Below are 20,065 nucleotides of genomic sequence, written 5' to 3' on the forward strand. Positions count from 1 at the left end.
TAGAAAATAACTATAGTTCATTTGTTCTTGCCTCGAGATATGAGCAAGTGATGTGGAACTATCCCCTAGATATAAAGGATAATCACATACTACCACTTCAGCTAAGTGGTACCAAATGTCATCTTCTTCAATCCGGAATGTCTGTTTCTGAAGAAGACACATTTTGCAAATGGTTTGACTTCTTTCTTCAAACCTACTGCCAAGTTTGAGACTTTATCTTTGACCTTAGCAACTGCTTTGGTCTTCCACTTTGATGCCCTTATTCGCTTTTGCGACTTCATCAATTCATTCGACTGTCTAATAATTAGAGGTTTGTGATAGCCATCAACTTTCTCTCTTGAATTTTCTAATTACTTCTGAATTGATGAACCTTGATTTGACTTATCAAAATTGGCTATCATTGCTACTATCTTAACTGTACATCTACACCTACCATTTGCTTCTTTAACTAGCATCCACCATCTCTCTAATCCTTTTACAACACTAAATCGACAACTATATAGTGTGAGTTTCTATGGCCAAGTACCACTACCTAGGATCCCAAAATCGGTTTACACTAGCGACTACCAAACTTAACCTATAACCCTCATCATCCAATTTGCCAATAGGGATAAGATTTATATTCATCCTAGGCACAACCTGACATTTCGTAGTACTAACTTTTCTTCAAACTCTGTCTTCAGATTAATGTTCCCAATCCCAGCAATCTTGGAAACTCTACCATTCATCATCCTCACTAGACCACAATGTTTTATGTGAAAGATGTGAATAGACTCCTATCTTAAGCTATATATATGAAGTTACACTATCAATTGCCCATTTAGATGAGTGGCTATTATTTTGTGTGCTACTCTCAACACAGGCATAAACATCACTAATTATTTCTTCATCAGTTTCAACTAGTTTTATCGTTACTTCTTCAGTTTCAACCTGATTTACTTTCTGTTTCCTTTTCTGGTCCTCTTCTAGTTTTCTACACTTATTTTTGAAGTGACCTTTCTTGTGACAGTCTAAACATTCTCTCTCCTTACTCCTATTCTTCCAGTTTTTATTACTGCTGCTCATCCCATCATTTTCAGAAGCTATCATGCCTTTACCTTTAGTCACTATTAAAGTTGAACCTACAACAGATTTTCTACTACTGTCCTTCCGATGAATTTCTTCAGATATAGCTAAATCACAAATCCCTAAAAACTTTAAAGTGTTATCTCCAATTGAATTAGACATGGCAATTTTCATGGTATGCCTAAAGGGAATCGAATTCCCGTAGAAGTGTGAGATTGCCTTGCATTTTTTTTTTTAAGTTTTCAAGAACAAAAACAGTAAAGAAAACAGAAATAATATGGATAAACATATAGGAAGCATGCTTTAAAAGAAGAAACGAATGGATAAAGTAACAAACCTTTGTTGAATTCTGAACTCTTCAAGTTTTCCTCCCCATCTTCTCATGAACGTTTCTTAAACGAACAAGGGACACCACCGCAAGTGCGACCTTATTATTCTCTAGGAATCCAAGGGTAGAAGAGTGGTCTCTATCACCTTGAAGGAGGAAGAATAATATAGAATGGTTTAGAGGAAAAAAATTTGAGAGGAAATCTAGATTGGAGACTAGGGTTTTTCACAATGAAATACCATCCTCTAAATTGGCCATAAAAGGATATTTATATGGAGAAGGGTAGTCTTTCCCAATTTACCCTTAAGCCAAATTAATTAAATAATATTTACTCAATTAATTAACATACCAATTAAATAACAATAAATTAAATCCAATTTAATATATATAGTTAATTAATTAATAAATAAATAACACATGTTTATTTGTCTTCGCTTTTAAAAATTAATTAATTAATTCTTCATGAATCTAATTCATAAGAATTTAATATTTGAATGTTATTCAAATATTTCTCTCTTAATTATAGATCACATCTATAATTAACCATACTATATTAATCTCATTAATAAGCTATTCCATCAGTTGACTTGAAGAGTTCAAATCATTCCTCTTATTTATCTTTTAGTGAGGTAATAAGAGGAAATTATAGACCTACAAATTAAAAACTCCAATTATATGAGATTAATTAATTAAACTCTTTATTTAAATTAATCAATCTTCATTAACTATCGGTCACTCCATTAAAGATCAAGAGCTACATTATTTGTACTGTAGACATATTTCTGTGTCCACGGATATAACTAATCAAGAGTGAGTCGACCCTTCACAAATCGCTCATAACTACAGTTAGGTTGAATTACCGTTTTGCCCCTATTGTTACCTCTAACTCCTTCAGTACTATTAATTCTTCTAATAAACAAACAGATTATAGTCCAACTATAAACTAACACCTCTTTGGCCAGTGAGAGGTTGATGCCTCAATATTCAAGACTCCAAAACCAACTATTAAATGAGCAATTTATCTACTTTCCCTAAGTATGGGAAGGAGTGAATTCCATCTTGTGTAGTTGTGTTTCCAGCTCCCTACTCAGAAAATCCCCAAAATGGTAAGCTTGTTGAGTCGGTTAACAAAGCCATTCTCACGCATGCAATTCAAAGGATTGCTCTCATAAACAAGAGTTCATAAGTCACTTAGCATTAAGGTAAAGTCACTGATGATGGGTAGAAATGCACGTCATCATAGGCCTTTTATTTAGAATTATGAAGGTTGTTAAGCAGAATATGTGGCAATTATCTTAGGAATTCATGAGAAAATGAGTTTGTGTCGTTCAGCATTAAGAATCTCGACTAACCCACTATCATGCGTTATTATGCGTTAAATTGTCTGTCTTTGTAGTTAACGCAAAAAGCGGACACAGACGTGGAAGACGAGCTATCACATAGACGACCGCATGCGAAGAAATTCTCCATCACAAACGTGAACGCATACGTTCGACACATGGGTATTGCGGTAATCAACCGCATGCGTCCATCGCATAGGAGTTGCGATCATCGTGTAGAGGTTGTGGTAGCCAAGCCAATGCGGTCATTGCAAGATTGCGGCAACATGATGATAACCATAATAGAGGGATGAACACAAGGTTGGTGGAATGGAAGCATCAACGCATATCTCGAGAAAATCAAAAGATGATGTTGACATTTCACCTACCACATCGTTAGCAGTAGAGATTCAGAAAAGGACCAACGCACCGTGAATGTCAGAATCAGAGTAGGACCATTAATGTTGTCATCGATCAAGCTCTATAAATAGAAGCCGATGAGCAGAATTTCAAAGAATCCAAGTTTTGGCCTTCGGGCGGAACCTTGTGATCCATACGAACGCGTTAGAAGAAAGCTTAAGAGTTCATCTTCTTCATCCATTCCAAGTGACGACCAAAGCCTTCGCTGGAGTTAGATCTCGAGAGAGTCAGATCCACAGCCCTTCCATGGCACCACCGGCAGCCTTGACACACATCTGCTGGAAGCAAGACATTGCTTCCAGCTAGCCTTTCCATTTCTCTTCTTATCTTACATTGTATTGTATTACATTTTGGTTAAGAAATTAATACATTTTGTGATCAATGCATTTCTATGTTTCCTTCGATTCCATCTCCATCTTCCTTTACTTAGCATTTTTAACATTCATTGCATCACTTAGTGAGATTGCTAGAGTATTGCATACTTAATCATGCGGCATAGGAATATGAAGCATGTAGCAAACCACTGGGAGGTGTGCGTTGCGTGAGTATTATGAGAAAACCTTATTTGCTTAGTGTGAAGCTGTAGCAATGCCTGTATATAGGCGGACGCAACGCTTGTCTACGAGTAAAGTCAGCAACAACTAACTACCTGGGAGGGTAAGTGGTTGGTCATATTAAGCAATGTAAGCAAGTATTCACTAGAGATATGAATAATCTTACGTCATCCGAGTTTATGCGGTTACCTTGTCTTATGAGCGCATCATTCATCATTTAGGCATACTAGAGAGAGTAGTCTAAAAACAAAATCTAAGACTCGAGAGAGCGGATTGGAACGCATAAGCAAAAATGGGGAACTTAGGAATAAGCTCTGTTTGCTATTACATAGCATATGCACCCTATGGATAGGATATTGCATGCATCCAAGAAGTAGGATATGGTGGTATGTGGTCATCTTGTTTATGTGTGGGAGCACATGAGCAGGAATAGAGACTTAGGAATAAGGCCTCTCGAAACTTCGCATATAATCGCATGCATCCTAAAGTTAGGCGCAAGTGTGTGTAGCATGATCGCATAGCTTGCGTTGGCTGAGGTTGACCTTGCGGTCAAGCTTAGAGTTGCGATGAAGACATCCTCACATTTTATTTATTTTTCCATGCATTTACTATGCATCAACAGTTGTCGTGTCTCTACCTCTCATTCATATTCTCATCAATTAATCTGTTAGTTAGAAGTAGGAGTAGTTTGTAGCTTATACCCTCCATTATTCTTTTATTCACCCGCCGCATACAAATTACCGCATAGCATTTAGTTACAAGTCCCTGAGTTTGACCTCGGATCGCCCGAGAAACTTGCATTCGTGTTATACTTGGCATGAGCGCAAGAAAACTTGTGACAGGAATGCATGGACATCGCATACATTCATAAACGCATAGTTTCATTCCAATGCATGACCACCAACGCATGAGTATCAACGCATACCTTAATACATGCATCGCCTATTGCGTTCACTAATTTTCGTCATTAGTCACCTATGGTCGTCCTAGTGAAATGTGAGTATATTCTAGTAATGGTGTTATATAGAGAGACTATTCATTTCGTGGTTGGGTCTTATACAAACTCTTTATGTAGAATACCCTCGCTCGCATGTCTCCACATGAATTATTAGGATCGATCATTTGTAGCACTTTACAACAATTGTAACATTTAAAAAAAATGGGTTGTATTCATAATGTCATCAAGATAAGGTACCCAGCCTTATCCATCTGATACAGACCTTTTAGTTTATCACTTAAATATGATCCACCTGTATGTCTCCACATACATGTTTAAGTTTCATAAAATAATCTTGGATCTTAGTTTATTGGATTGAATTAATGCAGTTTAAACGTCAAGAAAATACCTCTTATTTTATTAGATATGTGATTTGTATTTATAAACTACAAGACATATGAGGTTTAGGACATCAAAACCAACAATCTTCACTTGTCCTAAAGCGAGTGGGATGTGTATCAAACACATTGCAATAAGTGGAGTAAACAATATCAAATACCATAAATAAGATGTATAATATCAAATACAATACGATAAACTAGGGCACACAATATACCTAACATCTCCCACTTGCCCTAAATCAGGTGACCCATATTTCGTAGACCCATGTTCTCCAGGTGACCCTAAAATACTTTAGTCGTGAGAGCCTTTGTAAATATATCAGCAACGTTGCGCTCCAAGGCAATTTGTATGACAGTCCATCTCCCCGTTGCACAATCTCCCTAATGAGATGATACTTGCGCTCAATGTACTTTCTTCCTTTGTGACTAGAGGCTCCTTCCAAATCTGTCAGAAAATGTTTGAGCCATACAGCTTCCTTAGTAGCTTCACAAACAACTACATATTCTGCCTCCACCGTGGAATTTGCAATGTATCCTTGCTTGATGCTATGCCATACTATAGCTTCTCCATTCAGAGTGAACACTGATCCTGATGTGGATTTCCTGAAATCCTTATCAGTCTAAGAATCAGAGTTGGTGTATACTGTAAGGATCAAATGCTTAGCACCATACACAAGTATATAGTTTCTCATTCTCCTAAGATATTTGAGAATGACTTTAACCACTATCCAATGATCTAATCCTAGATTGGACTGATATGTACTAGCCATTCCCACTGCATGGCAGATATCGGGCCCAGTATAGAGCATGGCATACATAAGGCTATCTACCGTAGATGCATAAGGAATCTATCTCATCTCCTTAACCTCTTAAGGTGTCCTAGGTCACTATCCTTAAACAGAATAATTCCATGCCTAAAAGGTAATAAATCTTTCTTGGATTATGCATCAAATACTTGATAAGTATTTTGTCAATATACGATACTTGAGACAAGACTAGCATTTTGTTTATACGATCCCTTATGATTTTGATCCCTAGAACATATTGTGTTTCACCCAAATCTTTCATTCGGAATTGAGCAACTAATCATTCCTTAATTTGGGTCAGAAAACCTACATCGTTCCCAATGAGTAGGATATCATCCATATACACACCAAGAATGCTAATGAATCGTTAATTATCTTCTTCTAAACACAAGGTTCATCAACATTTTGATTAAAGCCATAGGTCTTGACCGTAGCATCAAACCTCATATTCCAAGTTTGAGATGTCTATTTCAATCCATAGATGGACCGATTTAGCTTGTGAACATTTTGCTCTTGACCTTGGACTATGAATCCTTCTGGTTGAGTCATGTAGATTATCTCTTCGAGATTATCATTCAAAAAGGTAGTCTTGACGTCCATTTGTCATATATCATAGTCATAATATGTGGCAACAGATAAGAGAATCTAGATAGATTTTATCATAGCAACAAATGAGAAGGTTTTTTGATAATCCGCCCCCTCAACCTAGGTATAACTCTTTGCTACTAATCTAGCCTTAGACATTTACACCTTTCCATCTACATCTCTTTTCCTCTTGTAGATCCACTTGCAACCTATATATTTTACCCCATCAAGTTGGTCTACAAGTTCTTAGACAGAATTGGAGTACATAAACTCAATTTCTTGATTCATGGCCTTAATCCATTTATCCTTGTCAACATGTTTCATTGCCTTCTTGTAAGACAATGGATCCTCAACGTTATCATCTTGTATGATACATTGATTTCAATTAAACCCAAATATCGAGTGGGTTGAGTTCTAACCGTCACACTGTTGGCTTCTTTACTCTTAATCTCAAATTAATTAATCAATGTTTTGATGATGACAAACTCAATTTTTAATTACTGAAAATATTAGTGTTTTAATTTGTCCATAGCGTAGAGCTCGGAACAAAAATTCCAACACCTCTTGAATCACTCAAATCGAAGCTAAAACGAAGACGATATGACCGAAACAAGTCTATAGAGAAAATACTGTGGTGAATGATGTGGCATAACCAGACCATTTGCATATAGACATGTGGCAGTATATTGGTTGAATGGTGGATCATTAAGAGATTAACATATGATGGACTTTTGCTTTTGGATTGATTTAAAATTAAAAAAAAATTGAAATTCAAAAGAAATTTAAAAGGAAAATAAATTTAATGTTATTTTATGTTTGTAACGGCTAGTTTTTTACACATGGTATGTTTATTTTTGGATTGACTTTAAAGAGAATGAATTTAAAAAGAAAATGAATTAAAAGGAAAATGAATTTAATATTATTTTATGTTCGTATCTAACAGCTAGTTTTTGACACATGGTATGTTTTTTTATTTTTTGAATTAATTTTAAAAAGAAAATGAATTTCAAAAGAAAAGAAATTTAATATTATATTCTGTTTGTATTTAACGACTAGTTTAGTTTAAAATCTCCACCATTGATTTTTCTTTTCTAAAATCCAATGATTCAAATTAATTGTGGTTTCTAAAAATTTTTCTCTCTATATATAAACCTTCTTCCTCTCCAATTTTTAAACCAACAAATTTTACATTTCATAATCCTCCAAAACTTAAAAGTTCCATTGTTGCTCTAAGTTCCCCATTTTTTTTCTTTTCATCTTATTCTTGAGAGAGTGTTATTGTATTGTGAGGATAAACTTGTTGAGTGCTTAAACTTGTAAATCCACTCTAGTGAGAGTTGTATTGTGTTCTTCAAAAATTCCAACATTTGTAACGGTTTGATCCTAAATCGTGGAAAGAATCGGGTTTGCTCTTGAACCCATAAAATGAGCAGTGGTGTAACGGTTAGGCTCTAATCAGTGGAAAAAGTCGGAAAGATTTTATTCAAATTTCCAAAAGGCGCTTGGGGAGTGGAATAGATCGAGTTTGACCGAACCACTATAAAAATTACGGTGTCTTCTTCTCTAACTCTTTCCTTTTAATTTTGCAATTAATTTAAGCAATTTATTGTATGTTTTAGTTTGTTGTTATTTATTTGCTAAAATTTGATAGAATTAAATTATCACATTTTTTGTCATCTTATTTGTTTCATAATTTGAATTTTTCTTATTATTTATAAAAAGTGTATTAATTAGTTTAATTGGGTTAATTTAGAAAAAAAAAAATTTAATTAAACCCTATTCACCCTTCCTCTAGGGTTGCAATATCGATCCAACACTCACTACGTCGAGGCTCCCTCAACTCTTGAGTAGGATGTGTTTGACTCGATGAAGTAATATCAAGAACTCCTGTTGAAGTTTTAGTAGTGTCTTTGGTGAGTCCATTCAATACAATTATACTCCATTACTTATGCTCTCTAATATGGTCTTCCTCCAACAAAATTACATTTTTCGATACAAATACCTTATTCTCTTTTGGATCGAAAAACATGATGGTGCTGGAATTCAACAAGTGGAACCAATTAGGATAATAATAGCGTGCTTGTTCAAATAAAAGTAGGGTTTCTGAAAATACCTTTGAAGAACTCTTCTAATTTCCTCAAATTCAGCAGCAATCTCCTCTCCAAAACTTATAGACCACTGTAAGATCTTCCCTACTATCCTCTTGGCCTTTAGACTGGATGGTGGGATCTAAAATGAGAGTTAATTTAGGAAAAAAGAGAGAATTTTCTGGTTTTGGGTCAAGAACATGAAAAAACTAATTTTCTCAGCCAAATGAACTTGATTTTATTCAAATTCAATATGCAATCAGATTATCCCAAGGCTTGACACCAAACCTCATTAATCAAGTCAAAAATTAATTAATTAAAACTCATTAATTTTAAAACTAAATAAAATTAATTTTAAATAATTAATTAATTAAACAACTTAATTAGTTAATTAATTTAATATCAAATATTAAATTAATCTAACACCTATTCCAAACATGAATTCCTATTCATGTAATTAATATTTAAATCTTGTTTAAATATTTTTCAACTCCCAAATTCTTCTAATTCGATAATTAAACGTCTAATATATCACATATAATTAATATTTCATGTAATTCGAATTTGAACGTTTCAAATTCTCTCATCATACTGTTCTAAAATTTAGTCCATTTATGAGCTAGTAGGAGGACCTAATGGACCTACAGATCATGAACTCCAATGATTCGAGATTAATTGATAAACTCTTTTAATCAAATTAACCAACATTCATTAACTACTGCATCACTCCAAAAAGTCGGTAACTGCACTCTCCTTACTGTAAATATATTTGTAGTCACTTGATTTAACCATGATCAGTTAGTCAATCTTTCACAGGTTGTTCGTATTAACAACTGGGTCAAAATTACTATTTTACCCTTGTAATACATCTTACTCCTTAAGTCTCCACTGATCCACTAATGAAAAATCGGTTTATGATCCTACGAATAAACCGAGTCCCTCTCAGTCATAGAGAGGGTGGGGCCCCGTGTTTAGAATTAGGAGTCAATACTTAAGAGAACAACCTATCTGCTAACCCTAAAACAAGTAGGAGTGAGTTCCATCTTGCAGGATTATGTCTTCAGCTATCTATCCGGTCTTACCCCTAAAATGGGAGGCTTATTGAGCGGCGACGTTAAGCCAGTCTCACCATTGTAGTTTAAAGGATAATCCCGAATAAACAGGAGTTCATAATTAGTTCAGGATTGAGATCGAGTTACCTTAGGCTATCAATTTGAAATAGTCAATTTTAATAATAAACAACATTATAAAAAAAAAAAAGTGACTATTTCGTGGTTCAGTCTTATGCAAACATCTTTTGCATAGGATGCCCCCGCTTGCATGTCTCCACATGAACGATTTCTGGATCACATCGTTTGTATCAAATACAAAGCGAGTCGCATCCATAGTGTCCCCAGAGTAAGGTACCCAACCTTATCCTTATATTTATGGACTGTTTTGGCTATATACTCAAACTTGATTCTCTTTTACGTCTCCACATAATGTTAAAGTATTCATGCTATAGCCAGAAGTTTGTTAGTTTATTAGATTTAGGCTCTTACAAGTGCAATTCACATATTTAATAACATCTTTACTGAATAAACCTCAATAACATTTTTATTATAAATAGAATATATTTAATATTTACATACTATGAGTTTTAGGACGCACAATCCAACAAAACAGACCATCTCTCATTTCCTTAAGATAGCCTACAAATAGGCATAATTTTGAACACGATTCCAATTTCTTCGGGTTTGCCATAAGTATGTGGTGCTAGATCCCCCAAATTTTCAGATGTCACAAACTACTTTTACGACCTCTCCATAACTCAAATGGTGTTTCAAAAACACTCTTTGATGGAACTTGGTTCAAAAGGTATGTTGTAGTCTCTACTGCATAACCCAAGAACAAGATGGGAAGAGAAGCATAACTCATCATGGAGCGAACCATGTCTAATAGGGTTTCGTTTCTTCTTTCTAATACACCATTCTGTTAAGGTGTATCGGATGCTGAGAGTTGAGATTTGATTCCATGTTCTATCATATAGTTCTGGAATCCTACATCCATGTATTCTCCATCTTGATCTGATCAAAGTGTATATATCCTTTTACCTAACAAATTCTCAACCTCAACCTTATACTCCTTGAACTTTTCAAGTGTATCATACTTGTGTTGCATTAGGTAAACGTACCCATATCTAGAATAATCGTCAGTGAAAGTGATGACTTATTCAAAACTCCTCTTTGTTCTAACATTTATAAGACCACAAAGGTCTGAATGTATAAGTTCCAAGGAATCTTTGGCTCTTATAACCTTTTCTAGTAAAAGGTCGTTTTGTCATTTTTCCTTCGAGACAAGACTCACATACCGATAAAGAATTTTCTTCTAACTTGATTAGAAGTTCATTCTTAACCAATTTCTCAATCCTATTGAGATTAACGTGACCTAGTCTTAGATGTCAAAGATGAGTGTTTTCTTTTGGAGAAACTTTCCTTCTTTTGAAGTATGAACATTTCAACAATTATGGAGTATTTTAGATACTAACAGTCTTAGTACATATAAGTTGCTTTCATTTTTTGTTGAACATATTTCAACATCATTTTTAGAGACAAATGCTTTATCACGATACGATATATTATAAGAATGTTCTAGTAAATAAGATATTGAAATCAAGTTCCTTTTAAAGTTTGGAATAAAATACACATTGTCCAACAATATGAATTTATAATTAAAAAAAAAGTAACTTAATGCTCCATACTGCTACAGTTGAGATTACCGCCTATTCCTATCCTGAGAGTCATCTCCCTAGCCTCGAGCTGTCTCTAGGAATTACTTTCCTATAAAGAAGTGCAAACATTGTTAGTGGCTTCTAAATATCCAGGTATTGCTATCATGTTCCACTAAGCACGTTTTAAAAACAAGTAAATCATATTTATCATTTTTTTTCTTCTCTTCTTAGCCAAATAAACTGGGCAGATCCATTTTCAATGCCTATCCTAGTTGCAATGGAAACAATTTCCTTTTACACCTTTGATCTTTTTCCCTTTTTGGGTGGCAGCAAGTGGATTGGCTTTATTCTTTCTTTTACCACATTTCTTCTTCTTCCACTTCTTGGAGGATGAGGAAGAAGACAATGACTTGGTCCCAGAGGTTTAACCTCTATGGAAATTTTTTGAAGAAGTGGTAGTGTTTGCCTCTCCGTCATTTCCCTTGACTTTCATCAAGGACTTATAAGTCTGAAGCTTGTTTAGGAGAGTGGTAAGGTTGTACTTAATCTAATTCATAACCGCATTACTACGGAATTGGAGATAACTCTTTGGAAGAGTCTCATAAAGCTAATTTGACTTGCTTCGTCTATGACAGCACCATTCATTTCTACCATGTTGAAATGGACCATCATGTCAAGGACATGCTCCTTGATAGACACCCTTTTTTTGGCATACGAGCATTAAAATGGACTTTAAAGCATCATGCCTGAGATTAGTGGTCGGTTGGCCAAACATCTCCTGTAGAGACTCCATGATCTCCAGACCATGACTTCATGCTTCTTGGCCAATACTTCAGATAAGCTAGCTAGAATGTAGATGTTGGCCTTTCCCTTGGCTGTTCGTCAGGCCGTATTGATTGTATTTTTCCATTGTGCATAGTTATCACCATTTAATTTAGCAGTTCCAAGCAAGAAGATTACTTCGCTAGTCATATTTGCTTATACAAAACAAATCATTTATTTTATACACTTATGCAAAAAATCATTTTTATCCAATCGGTTTAGCAAAAACTAAATAGTGAAATCAATATTACTTTATTTTGCAATGATACTTCAGTGAAGTAGAATAAGTGTCACCTTGGGGTGAACAGTTACTCCTTCACTGAATTGAGACATTCTCAATCAAACATTACACCAAAATAACTTTTCTTCCTATAATATTTTATCATCATTAATTTGGTCCAGAAATCTTTACTGCTTTAATGCTTTCTTATAAATGTAACCCTTCATTTTCAACCCTATAGCCCCACCCCAACCAATCTACTTTAGGGAAGAACATAACTGATGCAATTGATTATATCGATCTTATCCATTTCTGGAGTTTGATATGTCTCTTTCCATGCAAACACCTTCCTAAGGGGGACGATCCTAAGGCGTCACAAAGTCGAGCATGGAGATGAAATTTCAAACCAATGAAGGAGGCCATAGGATGTGTTAATACACGTCCTTCTTCCCCTTACTATTAACACTTTCTCCATTCACCTTAATATTGACCCTGCAAATACCTTCCTAAGGAAGGGTGCATTGAGGGTGTCATGGTCATGCTTGTCTAGGGCATGTTGCCTATGGCCGCATGTCCGCCTCTAGTCCTTTTTACCATGCTTTCATCCTATGTATTTCCTTTTGCTAGGTAGTTTACTTTTAATGTACTTTTCTTAGTATATGACCGCTCGCCCATTTCCATATGCAAGGGTAGCGAATGTGTTTTTGTTAAGAATCCACTATATGGGGGGAAGATTAATCATCATATCTTCATACTAGTGAGTTGTATGCTATAAACTCGTGTTGTTGCTTATTGTTTTCTAGTCGTACGACTAATCTTCATTTCTTAATCATGTTTTCAAACGTTTGTGAAATTTTTTTCTTCTAAACCCGTTTTCTAAAATCTTTTCTCAAGAATAGGGGTGGAGGTTGTGAGAAACGCTCATTGTGCCATCGACTATTTGGATTTGGTTTAGTTGACTTGTTCAAGGGCGAGAACAAGTGTCGCATAATCGCCTCAAGTCCCTTACGACGGTGCGATTGTGACAAGAGCATGAATCTCGCATTGTGAACTTTTAGGGAGAACATGAGTAGAAAAACGATATATCATATATTTTTTTTCCTCCCACTAAGTGTTTTGCAAAAGATGGGTTTATTAACTTAGTAAAATCCGACTATTTTATTTTAATTAAGTCCTTGTTAATTTGTTCAATATAACACTTATATTGATTATTTTTACAATATGTAGTTTCATTTATTAAACTCTTTAAAAAAATGAACCACTTATTGCATGCTTATAAAATATTTTTCTAATTTACCTTCCAGGTCGGTTCCCAGGTGGAGGTGTTTCATTTTCGTCAGCTTAAATACCCCTTCTAGATAGAATGTTCCTAAGACATAGGTCCCTTATGAGCAATTATTTTATAAATTTAATCTTTTAATGGAGTTCATTTTAATCCTATTAAAACAAATTAAAAGATTAACCTATTTCTAATCTCATTATAAATGCGTTTAACATAAATCTAGATGAATTAATTTTAAACCATTTAAAATTAATTTGGACCTATGTTCGCATGCAACTCTTGATTATAGATTTTAATTCTAATTTCATTATATTTATAACCATTCTAAAATAATGAAAAATAAAATCTATAAATTTGCATTTTATGACATTGATTAAATATAACATTTATATTAATCTAAGTAATGTCATGCTCAATGCAAAGTTCATTTTCATTTTCATTAAACAATATAACAATTAGTATTGTCATTAATGAATCAATTCACGTGCTATCATACTATATAACAAATATTCTAGTATGATGCATGAGCATGCTTAATTAGTCATGCAAACATAATATAACACTTATATTAAAAGGATGCATGAAACATGTTTATCCTAAAGTGGGATTTTAAATCTATATGACATACAATATGCAAGATATAAATCATATATATAAACATACATCTCATGCACATTCAATTATATAAAAATAATTAATAGACCGATATTTGGCATCCTAATAAAATAATTAAATTAATATAATCGAATTATAATTTTAAACAAATAAAATCTAAAACCCTAGATTTTAGAAAATTCTAAAACAAAATAGAAAAAAGTTGCTTATGTTTGGTGGTGACGATGGATAAATAAGAACTCAAAACGACGATCCTGTTGGGATGATGCCCATTACTCTCGTTGGGTCCTGTAGTTTGTAAACATTGGATTGAACAAACGCTTATGATGTAATAATATGAGATATTTTCTTCACTATTGTCTATGAAAGATGAGATGCTTTATTTTCTTTACCACAAACCAATAAACTAAGATCCCTGATTGTCATTGTAACTTAAGCATGTATGTGGAGACATACAAGTGGATCATGCCTTAAGTGATAATCAAAATGGTCTTAGTATATGGATATAGGAGGGAAACCTTATCCTAGTGACATATGGATGCGGCCCACTTTGTAGATTGTTACAAGTGTTGTGATGTGCTACAGATGGTTTGATCCTGATCATTCATGTAGAGACATGCGAGCGGGGGTGTCCTATACAAAAGAGTTTGTATAAGATTAGACCAAGAAGTGCTTTAGTCTTGTTATATAACATCGTTCCTGACAGAGACTTCACTTCACTAGGATGACCATAGGTAACATGACCTTAATCCTGAGTGAGTTGGGAACTCCTACCTTTGAGGGCAGTCCTTTGATTTGCATGGGTGCGAGTGGCCTGATTGCTGACTCAAACCTACCACTTTAGGGATTCATCTGATTGGGGAGCTGGGAACTCAGCTACAGAAGATGGAATTCACTTCTTCCTCGAAGCAAGGATAAGTAGATAGATTGCTCCCATAAGGGCTGATTCCGGGGCTTGAACGATATGGTGCCATACACCTTCTCATGGTCCGAGAGGTGTCCACTCATAGTAGGACTATGAGATATTGTTCATTAGAGGGATCAGTGGTACTTAAGGAGGTAGATGTAACTATAGGGGTAATGTGAAACCCGAATTTCTATTTTCCTTACTTAAGCAAGTGATAAAAAGAATTAACTAAGTAAAAGTTAAATCCTAAGTTAAGGGGGAAGGAAATTTCTAAGTGTTAAGTAGATTTTCCTTGAATAATTTAAGTTGAGCTTTAATTGGTAAAATTGTAATGAAATTTGTATAATAAATAGGTTGTAGAAAACAGTTAGTATGATTGGTGAAAGAAAGAATGGAGATTTGAAAGGAGAAAATAATATTAGAAAAGTTGGGGAAAAATATTAAGTGGGAATAAATATAGAAATTAAGTACGTGGAATTAATGTGGAATAATATAAAGATTGAGTTTGGAAAATTCGGGGAAGAATACGGCTAAGTATGAAAAATTAAGGAAAAATATAGAAAATATTATTTTGGAATTATCCTGGAAGATCCATGTAAAAATATCATTAAGTGGTGAGTAAACGGGTAAAATATATATATATACGGGGAATATTTGTCATAGTAGCTAAAGATGGAGAGAGCGAGATCATTGAGATCGAGACCAGCAAGATTGGAGAAGAAATAAGAGAGAGCGAGATTGGATAGAAGATGGGAGAAAGCGAGACCATCGAGAAAGCTGGAGAGAGCGAGAGTGGAAAGAAAAGTTGGAGAGAAAGCTGGAGAGAGCGAGATTGGGAGAGCGAGATTGGAGAGAGCTGACCAACGAGATTGCTGGAGAGAGCGAGACCAGTGAGAAAGTGAGTGAGAGCGACACTGCCGAGAGCGGAAAGAGCGAGAGTGCCTATGTGTTAGCCTTACTTTGTCTGATTCGAACGTCACGCCCACGCCTCGCCTATGCATTGAACGACCGAGCAACCTTCTGAACGATGTATTTGGACGCGTTGGGGTGGATTATGCATGTAAAAACCCTAATTTGAATACAAACAAAGCTTGAAGACGTAAGGGCAAACGTCAATTAAAATCTAGGTGTCCAATTAAGAGAAAATCTTAAACCCTAAGAAATTGTGTTGGATGCGTTTGAGAAAAACACATTGAACCAAGGTGAAGTCAGCTTACATTGATAAAGGGAGGATTAAACATTTGGCCATGTAGCAAAGTAGGTGCTGTCAATCCCACGAGCAATTTGAACGCCTATAATTAGGGAGTTGGGATTTCATTTTCAAATCACACAAAAATCATAAATTTCATAGAAAAAGTAGAGGGCAGTGAGGGTTCAGAGGAATGTGTCAATTTTGGATGAGGAGATCTTCCAATCTACTCATGCGTTTGGAATGATTCCAAAGCCATCTGAAAGCTCTGAAAGTCTAGTTTTTAGAGTAGGACTGCTGGAAGAAAAGGCTCAAAGAAACTGGGCTGAAGGTTGAGAAGAAGACAGAAGGGTCAGACTGTCATATCAGTCTGGGCCAGTCTTGAAGATTTTGAGATTCCGGCCAAACCACGAGGAATTCTGAGCTGAAAGTTTAGGGTAAGATTCCTAAGACATTTTAGAATAAGTTTGTATAATGAAGTATTTCCAAATAAGATTTGGAACTATAAGTAATCTAAGTTGCAATTTGAATATGGATTCTAGGGGTGAAAAAGGGACCCGAGGAGCTATTAGAGTGAAAAGTTCCTAAGAGTTCGAGGTGAGTGGCTAAAATGTTTTCGAACTAAAAAGTTGTTAAACTATTTGAATACAAACGTTTTACAGAAAGCATATTTGCGAAAATGATTCTCATGCCTACTAGTTTTATAAAGTGGTTTCCAAGCAAGATCTGAATTGTGTTGTGAACGCTTGCCTATTGTTGAAAAACTATTTACATATGTATATGTATTGATTTTATCTAGCATGCGTTACCATCTTTAAAGCCATGTTGTATATGTGTTATACTATACATGCTTTAAAGAGAAAAGTTGTTTATAAATAGTTTTGGTAAAATGCGATGCCGAAGTACAAGGAGAAGGCATCCACCCAACTAGATACTGAAGTACAAGGAGAAGGTATCTATTGGTACTGAAGTACGTTTGAGAAGGTACCAAGCCAACGGGATACTGAAGTACGTTGGAGAAGGTATCTGAGTAGCTCGATACTGAAGTACAAGGAGAAGGTATCTGAGCAGTAGTACCTAATGTGTGAAGGTACTTAGTGTGACCACAGGTGAATAAAGTCAGAGATTGAGCAAAAGGGTTCTCCCTGGACTAGTAGTTGGTGTTGGGATTATTTTACCAACTTTATAGTACTTTGATTTGAGAAATGATTTTACTGTTTTATGTTTAAAATAGCTTTATATAATTTACGCTTGGAAAATATTTATGCTGCAAAAGTTTATATTTCAGATAAAACTATTTTCTGAAATTATGCATGAGAATTTATTATGTTTTCTCGGTCACTCACTGGGCGTAAGCTCACCCCGTTTTCAATGTTTTTTCCCCCCACAGGTAGCAGTCAAATCCTCTGAAGACAGCTCAGTATCTGCTCTGCCACTAAAGGACCAAAAGACTTGTAACCGTTTGTTAGGTGGTTACAGTTAATATTGTACACATGTTACTATTGTTCATATAAGGACTAGGGTTTGTGGGTTTTGGGACTTGTAAATCTAGTGTTGTAATGACTCTATTAAGTTTCTAAGTTAATAAATTGTGGGCCTACAGCCGTCCCGTTGCATATAATTTGTATTTGGTATCAGAGTTATTCCGTAAGAGTTTTTAGGCAGTAAGTGTCAGCCTAAGGGTTGATAATTGCTGCAGTCACGCCATTCTCTAGGCTAAGAAGGTGGTCTGGGGCGGGATGTGACAGGTAAAACGGTAAATTAGCCTAGTTGTACTTACGAGCATCTGTGAAGGCTTATCGTACTATTGACTGGTTATATCCGATGGACACAGAAATATATCTGTGGTGAGAAGAGTGCAGCTACCGGTCTTTAGTGGAGTGTATGCCAGTTAACGAATGGTGGATCTCGTGGCTAAAGAGTTTAATCAGCTATTCACATACAGTTGAAGCTTCAAGCTATAGGTCTATAAGGTCCCCTTGGTAGCTCAATGAATTCAAGTTGAGAATCAATTTTTGGGTCAGTTTGAAGTGTTCAAATTGACAAAAGGGAGTTTGATTATATATGATATGATTAAATTGGTTCAGTTATATATGATAAAATTGACATGATGTATCAGATACATTAATTAGAGGAAATGGATATAAATATGATTTATATCAAGTAGAGGAGAAAAGAACTATGGTTTAAATGTTACATATGATGTGATATGAAAACTATAGATTATAAATATAATATGATAAGTTAGTTATTATATTTATTTATAATTAAATCAATTATGAGATAATTGTTGGTAGTTTTCTCCTTAACCGTACGTGAAAGTGGGAGGTTTCATTCAGTTTTTCATAACTAATGGATAAAATGACAATTGTTCTCATTTTGGAAATGAATCATTGTATCGCTTGATAATTGTATGCTGCCTATCCTTAACTCATGAGAGCCTACACGACAGCTCAAAGTATTTTCCTAAACGATCGTGAACACGCGCTGTTTCCTAAACGATCATGTGCCTAAGCAAGATTCACTAGATGATCGTCTAAACGATCAGACCCACATTACCTAAGCAATCGTGCAATTTTTCTAAACGATCAAGCATTAGTCTATACGATAGACTCTAAACTCTCCCACTTGCTTGGTCATTGAATACGATCATTCTTTCCTCCTTCCCTCTCCCAAATCCAACGGAGCCCACACCTCCTAGATTCTCACTCCAAGAATACCAAGGTCACTAAGTGGTGGTGTCCAAGTTACTGCTTGTTCGTTCGTGTAGAAGACTATTCATTTGCTGAGTGACAACGAGAGATTTAGGTAGACGATTGGCTTGGTGTTGTAGCGACAGCGAGAGGTGTTGATCCAAGCGAAAGCGAGAGATAAACAGAAGAAAAGTTCTTCAAAGGTGAGTCTGTTCCTTTGTATTTATTTGTTGAAAGCATGTCGTAATTTGTTCTGAAATGCAACTTGTATGTATATTTGTGAATGCTTGTTTTTCTGTCATAATGAATTTAGTATGATCTTGCTTCCGCTCATAGGTACTCTTTGATAAAAGTTCCCTCAGACCAAACGTTTAAAATAAGACCCTAGGTGTCCTAAACATACTAATCAAATTTCAGCACAATCCAATAGTTAGAACTCTGGTATCAACAAATTTGTAAAAGTTGTCCCTGAAAAATCGAACTGCATTGTATAGTTTCTTTCTGTTTTTTCTTGTTTCGCGTTTGTTTTCCCAGGTTCTTTTCACAACAACTTTTTCCACAAACCACACGGACTTACTCGATTTACAGTAAAAATGCCAAAAAAAAGGGCGCTTACATAACCAAATCAAGTAAAGCAAGTCTATGTGCCAAATACCGAAAACATCTATTAAGCCAAAAATACCCAAATGAAATTTACAGTACTCATCTCATGAAAACAGTACACAATAGCACCCATCATGTTCTCTATTTTTTTCTTTTGTTTACAAAAACCAAAAAACAAAATTTCAAGAATTGACTTTGGTACCAATTGAAGGGAATCGAATTCCCAAGGACGCGTGAAATCACCTTGTATTTTGTTTTTCAAGTTTTAAAGAAACAAAAACATCAAATAAAACAGAAATAATAATGGATAAACATTATAGGAAGCATGCTTTAAAAGAATAAATAAAGGGATTAAGCAACAAACCTTTGTCGAATTTTGAACTCTTCACGTTTTCCTCTCTGTCTTCTCACGAACTTTTCTTCAACGAACAAGGGACACCGTCGCAAGTACAACCTTGTTATTCTCTAGGATCCAAGGGTAAAAGAGTGGTCTCTATCACCCTGGAGGAAGAAGAATAATAG

General features: G+C 35.1%; 1 pseudogene; it reads right to left on the minus strand.

Moving 5' to 3' along the window:
* Nucleotides 1–20,065, minus strand: part of LOC120079133 (cellulose synthase-like protein G2) — a 48,845-nt pseudogene that overhangs the window by 2,813 nt on the left and 25,967 nt on the right.

The sequence above is a fragment of the Benincasa hispida genome, chromosome 1 (assembly GCF_027475165.1).
Source record: "Benincasa hispida cultivar pf3 chromosome 1, pf3_genome.v1.1, whole genome shotgun sequence".
Taxonomy (NCBI): Eukaryota; Viridiplantae; Streptophyta; class Magnoliopsida; order Cucurbitales; family Cucurbitaceae; genus Benincasa; species Benincasa hispida.